The sequence below is a fragment of the Camelus bactrianus genome, chromosome 9 (assembly GCF_048773025.1).
Source record: "Camelus bactrianus isolate YW-2024 breed Bactrian camel chromosome 9, ASM4877302v1, whole genome shotgun sequence".
Taxonomy (NCBI): domain Eukaryota; kingdom Metazoa; phylum Chordata; class Mammalia; order Artiodactyla; family Camelidae; genus Camelus; species Camelus bactrianus.
The window spans coordinates 72,918,019-72,933,438 of record NC_133547.1 but is presented as its reverse complement, the minus strand read 5'-3'; the positions used below and the strand labels follow the sequence as shown (position 1 = coordinate 72,933,438).

At 45.8% G+C, this 15,420-nt stretch overlaps 1 protein-coding gene across 8 annotated transcripts in view; it reads left to right on the top strand.

Annotated features, from left to right (window-relative positions):
* The window catches only part of CHD9 (chromodomain helicase DNA binding protein 9), a 209,076-nt gene that overhangs the window by 20,229 nt on the left and 173,427 nt on the right, over positions 1 to 15,420 (top strand). The window lies entirely within an intron of this gene.

Genomic DNA, 15,420 nt, shown 5'->3' with positions numbered 1-15,420 from the left:
TTCATTCTTTTTCAAATATGCTCTATGTATTTGCTCTCATAACAGCCCTGGGAGACAGACAGGAGTACAGGTCCTGTCCCCTTTTACAGATGAGGAATTCAGAGCACAGAGCAGGTAAAGATTTTACCCACAGTCTCACAGCAGGGTAATATGGGCTTGGCCGTAAGTCCCACATAGTAAAACTGATTCTGAATTCACCAGCAGATCTGCTGGAACTGGAAACTGGGATACACAGCGTATGGTTTAATCAGGGCCTGACAGAGGGTCTGGATCAGCTGCCTGGGTTTGTTCCAGAGTAAACAGTCTAGGCTGGCAGCAGTCTGGGTGGGTCAGGTACCCATCACTGATGCCCTGGCAGGTGGCAAGGGAAAAAGCTGGTACGCGGGCCAAGTCATTGCCACCCCAGGGACACCCTCTCATGACCGATTCCCTTTACAGCAAGAAACTGAGTACAGGACTTAGTTTTCCTCATCCCAGGAAAAAAATGCCAGTCCAAAAAAAAAAAAAGGTGAGGGGAAGGGTTAAGGCTGTATTAGTTATCGGCCTGTTGTCTCCCAAAGGACATTGGTTCCAGAGCCAAGAGTGTCTTTTGCCAAGATGTGGAGAAAGAGCAGAAACCCAAGTCAAGTAGGGGTGGCTTGGCCAGGGCGCTCAGGATCCTCCACAGTGTTGCTGGGATCTCCAGAGAGCCTTCCAAAAAACAGCACCCCTCTTCCACATCCAGGTTCTGAACACACTGAATAAAAAGACAAAGGAGTGGCAGAGAGCCAAGGTACCACCTTAATTATCACAAAATCAAGCACAGAGGACAGAGCTTAGTGTGAGAACAAAACTGGCTTCCGAATAGCCTGGAAGGAGGAGGGAGCAGAGCAGATCGCGGGGACAGACCTTCGCAAGCTTTCCGATCAGATGTCATTCCATTGGCTCGGGCAGTGAGAGTAGAGACCAAGAGTGTGTTTAGGGAAAATCCCTCCTCATGGAAACCAGAAGTGGGGAAAGCATGTGACCTTGGCAAGCTATTCATCTCTCTGGGCTTCAGTCTCTTCTTGGGTATGATGGATAATCACAGTACTTTCCTCCCAGGGAGGCCGTCAGGATTCGGTGGGATAGTGTGTGTGAGAGCCCTGGCATGTAGTAATCACTCAGCAAAAGCTGGCTGTCTCTGAGCACAGTCCAGGTTCATGGCAGGTGGCCTTGCTTTTCTCTCCAGCACGAAGCCCAGGGCCCTTGAGTCCTGCTGTGTTTGTGTATCGTTCTTTCTCTCCAGCTGTAAAAATTCATAAGAATGTGGGTGTGCCGTGGCTTTTCAGTTCTTGGCTTCTTCCCAGGCCATGTTCTCCCACTTTGGGGTCGGGGTGGGGGGGCGGCCAGGGGGATGGCCTGCATCCTCTTCACAGGGGCGAGACCTCCCCTTCTCCCCCTATGCCCCATTCCAGCAGAGCCTGGCTTAAAGTTCAAAGCCGAGGGGGCTTTGTTGAGTAATTCGGTGACACTGCCTGCCCGCCCGCCATCTAAGGGTAAGGCTCACTCCCACACAACCATTTGCCGAGCATCTGCTGCCCTGTGTTTTGTGGTGTGGAGGCTGGGAATGGGCATGCCGCCCCAACTGACCGCGGTGAGGCTGAGCTTCCTTCCTCTCCCCACCGCCCTTGGGCTCTCGGTCTCACACACAGCCTCGCTCAGCGAGGTTTCAGATCCGCTCCCAGGCTGCCTGGCGCTGACTGCATCTGGACTCACACCAACCTCTTCCTCCTGGGGGTTCAGAGTGTTCTTGGAAGGAAGCCTGGGAAGGGAAAGGCCTTCCCCAGCGTTCCCCATCCAGTGGTTGGCTGACAGCGTAGACTCGAGCTGCCAAGAGCTCTGGAGTCAGACAGACCTGAGTTCAAATCCCTGGGTGACCTTGGGCAGGCGGCTCTCTCTGCTGCAATTTCCTATTCGGTTAAAAAAAAAAAAAATGACAGTAACAGGATCTGCCTTGTGGGATCCTTGCCAGGCTTCAAGGAGATGCTAACCATGGAACACACATCCCACATCTGGCAAGAGGGAAGCGCCGGAGAGGTGGTAGCCCTCCCCAGCAGTAGGGGATCTCCCACCCTCCGTGGTGCACCCCCAGGGAGGGAGTGAACCTCACCTTCTTTTGCCCACCCCCACCTCTCAAATTAGACTCCTGTGTAGTTACTCTGACTTAACCAAACTGGTTTGGTCTCATGCAGACGCCTTTTGGACAAGGACTCTGTCTCATTTGTCTTGTGACTCCCATGCTTAGTGCGGCAGCCGGCACTTAAAAAGCACTAAATGTTCTGAGTAACTAAGTGGAGGGTAAAGAAGCAAAGAGGGCCTGGTGGGCAGCATCTGTTCCAGGACTGTTTTCTGAACTCTAGACTGTTCTTTCTGTCTCTTTCTCCTTCCCTCCCTCTCCTTCCTTCTTTCCTCCCTTCCTTTTGACCCTCCTGCCTCAGACCTCCCTTTCCTTTTTCTAAATGGAAATAGCTTCCTTCTTTCCTCTTCTTGTAATCCAAGCTGTGAGAGCATCCCTTGAGAGCCCTTCACCCAGCCCAGAGAGCTGCGATTCCTCTTTCAAATTGAGTCTGTCCCCTGACTCATTCATTAAAATGCACAGGGCATGTGACCAAACTGCATAATGAGTCTCTCATGAGGAAGGCTCAGAGGCACAGAGATGCTGCCAACTGCAAAGGCAAAAGACTTCCCCCCCAGCTGTGGATCAGGCTTGTTGGCCATCGTGCCCTGGGAATGCTGGGGGCTGCCGTTCATCTCCAGTAAATCAGCCAGACCCTGGAGAGCTGCAGCCTGGCGCGGGCTGTGCACTCTTGGAGGCTACGTTCCTCTGGAGAGACCAACCCGTGACCTTTCCTCAACCTTCCCCCACCCCCGCCTCACTTAGTTTTTCCTTTACTTAAATATATTTTTAACCACACAAGTAGTATGTGAATATATTCTCATTATAAAAAATTCAAATATAAAAGCAAGTCCCCTACGATAACTCCCCAAGACTGCTACCCCTCTCTGGGACAACCTTCTAGTATCCTCCAGCTGCTATGTCAAAGTGCCCCATAAAGGTGCCCTTAAAGGTGACCCAAACACCCTTTTGCTCTCCTCAGGTCCTAGGCCAGTCCTCAACAGAACAGTCAACATGCATGTTGGACCCTTTCTCAGCCCCTTCCTAGCAGCCCTCCTGTCCACCTTGGGTAACCTCTCCTCACTCGGGCACTGCCCCTGAATCCCATCTCTGCAAGATCTATGCTTAGGAAGCAAACAGATAAACCAGATTATTCTCTGATTAGAAATTTTGGCTTAACTGTTTTCCAGAGGCATCTGCACTTTTATTTGAAATCTTGAAGAGTGAAAATGGTGTCAAAATCCAGTGATCATCATGGTGGACTCTCAGGCACTAAGGCGGCCTGGGCTCTACTTCCGGGTAGCGAGCTTCTCCGAACCCCCTAAATCATGTCACTTGGGTAACAACCTATTCTGCCAGGGTGTGGCCTTGGGAAAACCACTAACTTCCCTGAATCCCATTAACTCACCTGCAGAATGGGAATGATACCAGCACCTCGTTCACTGGGTTGTCATGAAGCTTCAGTGCAATTATCTATGTAAAGCTTTTAGCATTTTCCCTGGTACACAGTCAAGATGCAATTAATTATCATATCATAATAATTATCATTATCATCACCATCATTTTTACTCTAGTCTGTAATACTCCAAGTCATTCATTCAAGAAGTATTTTTATTGAGCACCTACCCTGGGCCAGGCACTGTCCTTGATCCTGGGAGTACAGCAGAAAAAGAGCCAGACATGTTTCCCACCCTCAACGGGCGTGTATTTTAGCACAGATGTAGTGGACCTTTCTGTCTGATAAGCATTTTGTTCCCAATGGTGTCATGCAGTCCTCACTGACACCTGTTAGTCAGGCAAAGGCCGTATGATTGTCCCCGTTGTATGGGTTTAGGGAATTAAGCTAATGGAAAGCTAGAAACTGCCCAGCTACAACCTGATCTGGGGTCTTTCTGATTCCAGCTTCTTGAGGCACCAATGATTGTTCTGGGGCGTGGGGATGGGTGAGGGGTTTTTAAGCAGCTCACAGAGCCTGGAAGCCCTGACTCCACCGGCAGTAGCACAGAAGAGAGGCAGGACAGGACTGCCCTCCATGTGCCTCTGACGGTCCCCGTTAGTTCTGTCCATGGAGTCAATCAGCTGGCCTGACAGGCGTCGTCTGCCTGGTGCCAGCCTCCGGGGCCTTGAGCAGATTTTATCAATGAAAAAGCAATTGCTCCAGCCTGGGGCCCATGGGAGCTGACCATGACAGCAGGCGGCTCAGCTGTCTGAGAGCACTTTCCCCTGGGCTCCCCACCACACAGTAAAGAGAAGGGCTAGGACTGTGGGCTCAGTGACCAGACTGCATCTTCTTGGGGAGGTGCGGGATCTCCCAGCTGGAACAGATTCTCAACACATATCCGGCATCCTCCGAGTCAGGGCTGGACAGGGCAGGGCTGGTCCTGTCTGAGAACACTGCACACAGGAGCTGGAGGTCTGTCCAGGACAGGCCTGGCAAAGACCCCAGGGAGAAGGTCCTGAGGGTCAGTCACTATGCAGAGAGACCCAGCACCTGAATAGGGCTCTGCCAGGGGCATTTCCCTGACCCCATCACAGTGACCACTCACCCCTACCCTCTGACCGCAGGTGACAATCCTGAACCTGCACAGCAGCACATGACTGGTGAAGGGTCCCCCACCTCCAAGGTCAAGGCTGCCTAAGCCTCAAGGGAATTCACACACCTCTGCCTCTCATCAGGGTCCTTCACCTACTCTCTCTTGACAAGCCTACACCCTTCCTAGGTGTGCTTCATACCCTTCCCGAGTAGAGTTTCATTTTCTTTTTTATTGAATCCAAGCGCCCAGGATTATTCATAATCTTGGATTCACAGCATTCATTCATGTTCATTTGTACCTTACATAACACATGTCTGGTTATTTATTATTTATCTATTTTTACTTATTTATTTATAATAAACCCCTGTGAACTCACCACCCAATTCTTCCTGCCTGTTTCTGTCCTTCCCATCACTATGCCTCCCTCACCCTTCCTGAATCTTGAGTTTACCATTCATTTGCTTTTCTAGAAATTAAATTTATTTAATATATTTTTCTAAAGTTGCACTGTTTAAATTTTTGTTGTTTTCACTTTGTTAAGAGAATATTCTGCTGTATCTAGCCTTATGAAATATACTTTTTCCTCAATGTATTATATTGCTAAAACTATTATGTCCATGTATTTATTTATTCTCCTGTCAATGAACATTTGGGTTGTTACTAGCTTTTCATTACTCTGAACATACTGAGCTGAGCATCCTTGCATATGTCTCCTGGAAAGCAAGGTGAATGTACTCATTTACAGTCTCACCAACAACAAACATGTTCAGGTCCTGTTACTCCACATCCTCTCCAACACTTGGCGTTATCAGACTTCTTAATTTTTTTCCAACTGAAAGGTTATCAAATGGTATCTCACTGTGTTCCGTTCATTTTTATTGGCCATTCAAGTATGGTTTACAATGGCCAATGATGCAGCAGAGATCACCCTGCCAGGGGCCCCTGAGATTTAACGAAGCACAGTATGCTTGGAAGGCTTCTTCCAGTTGGGACCGTGTCATTGTCTCGTTCCACTCTGGGTCCCCATGATCCAACACGGTGCCTGGTACCTCATCATTATTATCACTGTCATCATCATCACAACAACAGTAATAATAGATACTGTGTATTAAGCACTTACTTGGTGCCAGGTGCTGTGCTAGCTACCACCTTTACTTTTGTTATCTCGTTTAGTCATTCCAGAAACCCTATCAGGGAGGTTCTATATTACCCCCATATAAGAGAGGGGGAAATGAAATTAAGTATCTTTCCCAGAATCACACAAGTAGTAAATGATGGAGTCGTTTACTGAACCTGAACCCCGGCATCTGACCCAAGCCCTCAACCACTATATCATAGTCCAGTGATACTTGAATGTGTGCCTTTACCTGCTGATAATCAGAGGCAGGGACAGATGCCATGGCACTTTCATGTTTTATCTCCCACCAAATGTATTTAACATGCACCCACATTTTGCTTATAAACAAAGCTGAGAGGATTTTAAAAAATTTTGCTCTAGTCAAATGCAACTCATTTAATTTATGTTTGGTTATAATTTCTCAGCAACCATTATGCAGACTCGAGAACTCTCACTGTGGGAGAGCTCTAACCTACAAATGTCTTAAATGTCATGAGATGTTTATGAATATCTCCTTCACCAATAATTCCCTTAACCCTGCTCTATTTTTGCCTCTTATCAATCACCCTTGTTTTCTCAAACAGACCATACAATTTACTTATTATTGCTGTTATTGTGGGTCTGTTATTGACCCACAAGGGCAGGAATATTTGTCTGCTTAGTTCTGTCTGTATCTTTAATTGGTTTAGTGCTTATGGGGCACCAGGGCCAGAAAATGCGCTTGGTCAAGGGAGCAGCTCAGCAGGCATTTGGTGAATGAACGGCAGAAATGTATGCTTCCAGGAATGAATGAATGAATGATTATGCCAATGACGACTAAATTGAACAGTTCATGAAGATTGACTACACTATGTTGATTTAGTGGTTTTATTTTTTTTCTTTTAGAGCCAACTCTTTTCTCGGGGTTCAGTTTTCACACATTTCTTTAGGCCTGGGAGGCCTGAGATTCGGGGTCTCTCTGCCTAATGGCTAAAACAGACCTGAGGATCCAAAACAATGTTCTGTTGCCTTTTCCTTTATCTCTTAAAAACCAACAACCTCAGCAGTGAGCAGCCTGCCTCAAATGAGACTGGCAGGGAGGCAGGAGGCATTAAAAAAACAAAACAAGACAGAAAAACTCCTGGCAGCTTTGAGATAGCAGTTTTTCTTGCAATCTACACCAAAGTCCAGGTCCAGTACACCCCATTATATATGCAGAACATCTGACATCTGTGTAACAGGCCTCAACCTCTGGCTGTTTGTTCTTATTTCCAAACTGGGGTGCACTTGATAAATGCGGGAGTCAGGAACCATCCCTCCTCATCAAGCATCTGTGGCTCAGTTCTCAGAGCCAGGCCAAACGAGTAATTATAGCTTCCCTCTGCGGTGTACAGGGCAGGAGGCTGATTTAATAAAGGAAGCCTGCTGTCTGTCTCCAGCCTGGCTCTGACTCATGGAACCAGGGAGTCCCAAACTCGCTACCCACAGAGGGTGGCGAGCAGCTGGGGGGTGGGCGGTGAGCATTGCAGGGCTCGCAAAGCCGAAAGCACCCCCTCCTCCCCCGAGAATGAGGAAACTCCCTGCTTGGCCTGGAGGAACCTGCAGCTGGAGCCAGAGGAAGTGAGGCTCAGACAGAGCAGCCACTGTTCCAGCAACTGCAGCCACCGCCGCACCCTTGAAAGGAGGCCCCTGCCGCCTGGAGATGTAAAATAAAATGGGTTAGTAATTTTCAAATTCAGAATTAATTGGGGGAAAAACCAGATTGCCTCTATGGAGGGATGGCTGCCTTTGTATGACAGACCCGTGGCTTTGGTTTCTTTTAGGGGGCCCAGGTCGATGGAGTCTGGAGTGATGAGCGCTGTGTCCTTTTGATCTCCCACTTTGACAGGGGAGGCAGCTAATTAGGTCTTTGCAGCCACAGTGGCAGTCTGGCCTGGGCGTGGCCTCAGCGACACTGAGGGTGACAGCCGGCTCTGGGGAGGATTGGATTCCACCCTGGTTGGGTCACGAGAGGTCATTTTATCCTTCCTCTGTCTCCAGCAGCTTCTTCCTCCTCCCCTGACCATCAGCCAGACGAGACAACTTGACCTCCTCCTCCAGGCCCTGGGGGCCCGGAGATTCCAGCCCCCACCCTTTCCCTTCTCGCTGAGTCACCCACCTCCCAGTCAGGTGATCCTCCCCTGGGCCCTTCCCAGAGCACCTTGACCTATATTCTGAACTCTCCATTCTGGCAGATTCTAATTGTCCAGAGAGAGCTGCGGCAGGGTGCCCGGGAGCTGCTGCTGGCAGCCCCGGGCAGTAGGAGGGGGTGTTCCTCCCTCTGAGAATGAGAACCACCGGCCAGGCCTGAAAAATGGAAAGTTTGGAGACTGGAGGTTGGAGGCTGTGTGCCTGGCGGGGGGAGGGAGGGTGTCGAGTTGAGTCAGCTGGGAAAGCTGACAGCCACTGGGAGACACTCGCTTCCTCTCCTCCTGCTCAGGGCTGGTGGCTCTGTGCCAGGCCCTGACTGAGTAGGCTGCTGGGGACAAGCAGGGCAGCAAAGGACAGAAGCCATCCCGGCTCCAAGGTTGAGTGGTACCGCTGCCCATGGGAAGAGGAAAGGTGAGAAACTCAGCAAATCTTGGGATAGACCCTAATGACTCATCTGGATAATCCCAGCCAAGAGAACTCTCCCCACACCCCCCGCCCCTAGCCACAAGGAACAAGTTCTTGTCCCAAAATGATCCACAAAATGGCCTCGACTTATTTTGTCTATGGGTTCTTTGTACAGTTGTGGCCTATGCAGTGTGTTTGTGTCCGCCGGATGTGAGGATAACGGGGGTTTGGGGGGGAAGGGGAATTCACAGGGAAGGGTTGGGACTCAAACTTAGGTCACTGTAGGCCTCATTCTCTAATGTGTCATTAGGGGGAGGAGGGGTTAATAAAACCACACTGCATACCTCAGGCATGAGCATTCGATCAGATGATACGTGTAAAAATATTCTATTAGTTATCTATAATTGTGTGTAACTATATGACATTCTTTTCTCTAGATTGTTCTATTACTCCCCACCTCCCATCTGAGAGGATCATTTTATTTGTTGAATGTCCCAGACATAGAAGAGCCTGCCTCTGGGTGTGTTCACAAATGTAAACAGAAAGCTATAGCTTCTGGCTACATTGTGGTCTATTGAGTCTAATGCCCAGCCCCACGTTGTATGTTTACACACCACCCACCAGTTAACTGTACATCATTTTATTCTTCCATCTCAAGAAGAGCTGTGCACGTATCATAATTTGGGTAAGAATCTGCAGATTGGAGCAAAGTCCATTTTTTAATCAGAATATAAATTTACGAAGTTATTGCCTGGTACACAGTAGGCTCTAGATAGCAGGGCAAGTGCAAGTGAGATGGATAGAAGGAAAGATGAAGGGAAGAAGGAAGGAAGGAGTGGAGGGAGGAAGGAAATTAGTAACTGTAGGAGCAGAACCGGGTTTACCAGGAAGCTAATTAGCCTTAAACTTCAGGACCCTTCATTTGCATGCATTCCAAAGCCTGATACTGGAATTTTAATTTGTCATTATGTATTCCTTTCCTAAGGAGGGCCCACAATATTCTAGACATTTCAGGCCCCCCACAAACCTGGATCTGCCCCTTTCCGGAGGACTCTGGGAGACCCAACCTTTGTCTTGTTTAAGATTCACAAGAAATGCAAGTGGTGTGTGTGGGGGGTGGCGTTTCCATGTTGTCACCTCTCTGGACTCTAGATCTGAAATTTGCAGGAAGATCCACATGTGGGCCAGGCAAGGACAACACAGTGAGGAGTGGGCTGTAGAAAGAAGGTGGAAGTCAGGAATGTGCAGAATTATTGGGCCTGTTCCCAGTGACTTCCGGAATCCACTCCAGTACCTCCAGGACTCTTCAGGGTCCAGGTTGGAATCTGGTTGCACAGCGTGGGGCAATGGAGAAACAGTGGCTTGCAGTCTGGAATTCTCTCACTAGTCTCTCACTCAATAGCTACGTGGCCTTGGCCAAGTTACTTAACTAACCTCTTTGGGCCTACATTTCTCTGCATTCAAGATAATGGTGGGTGAAGAGGGGTAAGATATAGCTCAAGCAGTAGAGCACATGCTTAGCATGCATGAAGTCCTGGGTTCAATTCCCAGTACCTCCTCCAAAATAAATAAATAAAACCCAATTACCTCCTCCCCATAAAAAAAAAAAAAAAAGAAAAAAAATCATTAAAAAAAAAAGATAACAGTGGGTGATTTCAGAATGCTTTTCTTAAACTGCCTTGTTCAATGCCACTGTATTCCCACTGATGAGTACAATGTCTAATAATAATAAAAATAATGATTAGTATTATTTTATATTAACAGCAAAAATTTACATAGCTCCTATAGGTGAGGAGACTGAAGGACAGACCTGTTGTTACGTAAATTTCCCCAGGTTATCCGTCTGGTAAGTGGCACAGCAGTGATTCAAACCCAAGCAGTCTGGCTCCAGAGAACCCCCTTTTCAATCACTCTGCACTCTCAATAAATGTTTTTTTAACTACTTGGTTTTATTCTTTTAGAAGAGTTGTACACTTACAGAACAATTGAGCACAGTACAGAGAATTTGAAGAATGAACCAAATCAGCAAGTGAAGTTAAGTGTCCCTTGATTGAGACCATGGTTCATTACCCAGGGTGCAGGAAGGGAACTGATGGGCCCTCCAAGTGTCCAGCACTGTGTATAGGTTCCTCCACCTAATTCTCATCGCCGCCTTGTTAAGTAGGTAGCATTAACAGCAATTTGCTGGGAGGAAACTGAGGTTCAGAGAGGCTTAGGGAACTTGTCCTGGGTCACACAGCAGATGAAGGGTCAGGACTAGAAACTTACGATATGTCCGATCCTAAAGATCATGGTTGCCTCTCTGAAGATTTCATAAATATTATCAAAAGATATTTTGTCTTGTGTTCACTAACCTAACATTGGCCTCTAGTGCCTTAGAGTTTTAAAAATGCTTTGTATCCATTTTCATCTTCTGAACCTCACTACAGCCCAGTAAGGTAGTGATTAAGATTCCGTCTTACAGAAGAGTCTACTCAGGCTTAAAAAATTAAGATCCTATGATATAGAAAACAAACTATGGTTACCAAAGGGGAAAGCGGGGGAGAAAGGGATAAATTAGGAGTTTGGGATTAACAGATGCACACTACTATATATAAAACAGATAAACAACAAGGACCTACTGCATAGTACAGGGAACTATATTCAGTTTCTTGTAATAACCTATAATGGAAAAGAATCTGAAAATACATGTAATACATATGTATGTAAGTACATGTATAACTGAATTGCTTTGCTGTACATCTGAAACTAACATTGTAAATCAACCACGGTTCAATAAACAATTAAAAATAAAAGATCCTATGTTAAGTGTTGAGGCAGTGTCAGGGCTTAAACATGAATGTGTTGACTCTTCTCCCTTTTATTCAAGCATCCTTCCATTATAAACTACCTTGTTGCACGTTGACTCTTGCTAAGCCCACACAGAGGAAATACCTTGTTTGCTATGAGTCCCCAACGGGCTGCCCCTCTTCCCAGGGGTCGGCCAAGAAAATTTTTCCAAAATCAAAGCTGAGACATCATTTGAGTCCTTTCTTACACGTTTGGCATTTTATCTCTCAGTTCCCAAAGCACAGAGGGAGAGGGTTAACGGTGACATTTTCTTTTTCCCCCTGTACTTACCCAACCCAAAGGGGAGTTGGCCATTTTCAGCTTTGGAAGCTTGTTCCTGATTCTGATGGCCTGCCCAGAAACTGCATTACCAAGGTTGGAAACCCATTTCGTGATGGCAGCAAAGAAAGAAAGGATTTCCACTCTGCCCTCAGCTCTCAGGCCAATATAAGTATTCTTCTGAAGCAAGCAAATTATCTGTCATTTCCCCTTCCTTGACATCCCCTAGCTGGAGGCACCTAACTTGTTACCCCAGAGCAGAGCATATTCCTTTTTTGTTTTTCACTTGATCTTCTCAGTTCGAAAAAACTTTAAACCTACAGGAATGGTGCAAGGCTGATATAATGAACTCTCTTCTCTATACCTTCTAGATTAAGAAGGGCTTAATTAATTTTTTTTAAAAATCTCATTTAATGTAATTTTATTTCACTTTGAAATATTAATTTTATTGATTTTTGAGTAGGAATTACATTTCTTTGTTTCAAAATTCAAAAGGATATACAGTGAGACGTCTCTCCTAAACTTTGTCCCCCATTACCCAGTGTCCTTTTCTAGAAGAAGCCAATGATTCAGTTTATTATGTGCCTTTCCAGAGATATTTCATATGTATACAAGAAAATATAATTGTATGTATGTGTTCTTGTTTTGCCTTTTTTTCTCCAGGATAGCATAACTCTGTTGTTCCACATCTTGGTTTTCTCATTTGAAATCATCCTAATTCCATTTGTAAAGCATATTCTCATTTTTAAAAAATGATTTTATTATATTCCATTGTATGGGTGTTCCATAATTTGGTTAACCATGCTCCCAAGATGATCACTTAAGTTGTTTCCAAACTTTTGCCATTGCTGACAGAATTGCAATGAGTAACCTTGTACATATGTTATTCCTTAGGGTAGGTTGTAATAGAGACCAGAATCGAGGCTTTACTATGAAGTTATGTCCGAGGGGTTTCATAAATTCAGGTACATAGAAGGCGGATCATTCCTTGTCTCTGTTCTACACTCCTTTGATCTGGGGTCAGAAACTTAATCTTACAGCTCTAGGTCTTAAAGTTTTCACCAATGATACTGGTGGTCACAACAGCGATGAAAGAACTTTTCTGAAGAGGTTACTTTCTTGTGCTGAAATGGTCTGTTTCTCACTGTTCCCCTGTGCCCACCTCCGCTCAGCACATTGGCCAGTTAGTTCAATACAAATAGTACGTGTGTTGCGCATGAATCCAAACTGGTCTGGGGCCCATCAGCCAATTTGTGCTCTGACCCTGATGCCAGGTTGGAATGATTGAACCAGAAGTTCAGACTTCATGATGTTTGTATTTGGAAAATAAATCAAAGTTTCCCAAGTCTGCTGTTTGAAGAATTCAAAAAAGCGTAGTAAAAAGGTGTAAATACCAACAACAACAACAAAATGATAAACAGTTATTTCCCAGAGGATACCTAGAAGGCAGTGCCACAAAGTTAAATAGCCAGGAACTCCTCTGCTCCTTTTTCAAATTCCGTCTTATTATATGTGTTTACTAAAACACATTTCAGATAAAGAACTGACCTCCATCATTGTTAGCTCAGAGGAAAAGAAGAAAGGTTCATAATCTAGTAAAAGATGCAACTGCCACACTAAAAACACATGCACACCCCCCTCCACCACCGCCCCCCTGCCACCGTACCACAAGCCACACCCCACACCTTACATCTGGTGTGGTTACACTAGCATTTTGAAGAAAAGGAAAAAAAGAAGTCATCTCATTCAGCACCCTGCTTCCCAGATGGGCTACCCAACATCTAGATTTTTTTTTTTAAAGAAGACCGTACCTCATCCTTGAATATATTTAGGAAAGGAAATGTGTACATTTGTTCCACAAGATCCATACATACAAAGGAAAGAAGACATCAAAACTTCTGAGCACCCTTACAGCTTAAAATACATGGTCAGTCTCATCATCAAGAACTTCTGGAGGAGCGGGTATATCTCAGTGGTAGAGCACATGCTTAGCATGCATGAGGTCCTGGGTTCAATCCCCAGTACCTCTATTAGGGGGGATAAAGTTCTACTTTGCATCTGTTAACTATTGAAATAATTGTCACCCTGAGGCTTGGGCGTGATGCACAGTAAGTTCATTTATTTAACAAGCCTTTATTGAGTATCTACTGTGGACCAGGCGCTGCCACAGCACTGAGGATGTGGTGGACAGACAGAGATCTTACCCCACAGAGCTGTGTTCTAGTCGGGGCAGAGAGACAGTCAGCAACGGCAAAAGTGAGATACTGTGTATCCTATGATGCTGAGTAATCTGGAAACAAGCAAAGCAGGGAATGCAGTAGGGAGTGTGGGGAGGAGGGAGGAGGTTCACAATTTTAATTTAAGGTGATTAGGGAAGACCTCACTGAGAACGTAGCAGTTGAACGAAGTCCTGGAGGAGGGAAGGTGATATAATGGTGGCCCTTTAGGTAAAAAGGAAATAAAATCTTCTCCTTTGTGGTGTAGTGTAATGGTAAGCCCTTTTTATCAAATCTAAATGTTCTTTTCACCAACTAATCATGATCCCTAGAATTCTATTATTGGTAATACATAGGTTAAAATGCTAAAATAAAAAATATACAGTTATGAAATTTTGAAACCTTTTGGGTGAATTTGTTTATCTGATACTTCTGTACATTTCAGCGAGGCAGGGAGTAAGTTGCCTTGAACAAGGTATATATGGCGATAACAGATTTGGGGAAGTGCAGGGAGGAAGAATGTGGCACCAGGGCCTGAATTGCCACTGGGGGAGCAGGACTGAACGTTCCTTAAGAACTGCTCTCATTTTGCCTGCCCTGCCCACTCCCATGTTGCCCAGTCCCAAGGATGATCCTGAGGCTCTCAGCCAGTTCCTCCTAACCAAAGTGCTAAGAGAGGCACCCTGGGCTGCAGGAAACAGGCTGATGTGCGGCTTAATAATGCATCTCCCCAGGGGCCCGGCGTGTTTGGAGTTGCGCTGCAGATAGTTGTATAAAAGGGGACACACAGGAAAGCAGTTCTGAGACTTGTAGCTCTATTAGTCTATGGTTAATTTAACAGCTCTCAGAAAAAATAAACGAGTCAGGAAACTCTGAAAGTTTCCTCCTTAATTAGTGCAGGAAAGCAGCATTATTTATGATGACATTCACCCCATCTTTTGAAATGAGATTATTCCCTGTGTCTGCACCTTAGGTTTTACCTTTATGCCTATAAGTTCCATTCTCAAAAATGCTTCTATAGACAGAAGCTTTAGACCATGGGTCACAAACGCAGATACCTGCAGGGAACAGACAATGCTGGACACCAGCAGGTAGGGGCTGGTGGGGACTGAAACACTGGAGAGTGCCTGCCTCTTCCCACTCCTGGGAGTGTTATCAATTGGGAATCAGAGTTCAGTGTTGCTAGAATTTCTCATTTTTTCAACAGAAGCTGGAAAGCCAAATTTTTAGGCAAAAATCTTATGATTTTTTAAATGTTGGCAACTAATTCAAGATAGTTGGCTACACCGTGGAGACCAGTTTATGATCTCTGATATAAACAGATAATTTTGGCACATTATGGAACATGATAGTGAAAGTAGGCAGAGGAGGGACATCTGATCAACCTGCCAGTTTGAGAAGGTACATTTTTTAGGGAGATGACCCCTTTGCCAAGATTCTGTCTCATCTATTTATCCAGTTATCCTGGAAAAACTAGTAACTAGTTGTCCTGGTGGCACAGGAGAAAATGCTAAATAGAGAAGTCACAGGCCTGGGTCCTGATGTGGGTTCTTTCACTGTGCCATGTTGAGTAGCTCTCTCAGCCCCTTGGGGTATAATTTCCTTATCTGAAGAATGAGGAGGTGGAATTAAAGGATTTTTTCAAAATGTCCTCCTCCAAGCCTTCGGAGATGCCTTTGATGGGTGGGGTAGGGCAGGGGATCCCAAAGCTCACAGAAAAGCAGTTCAGCCTTT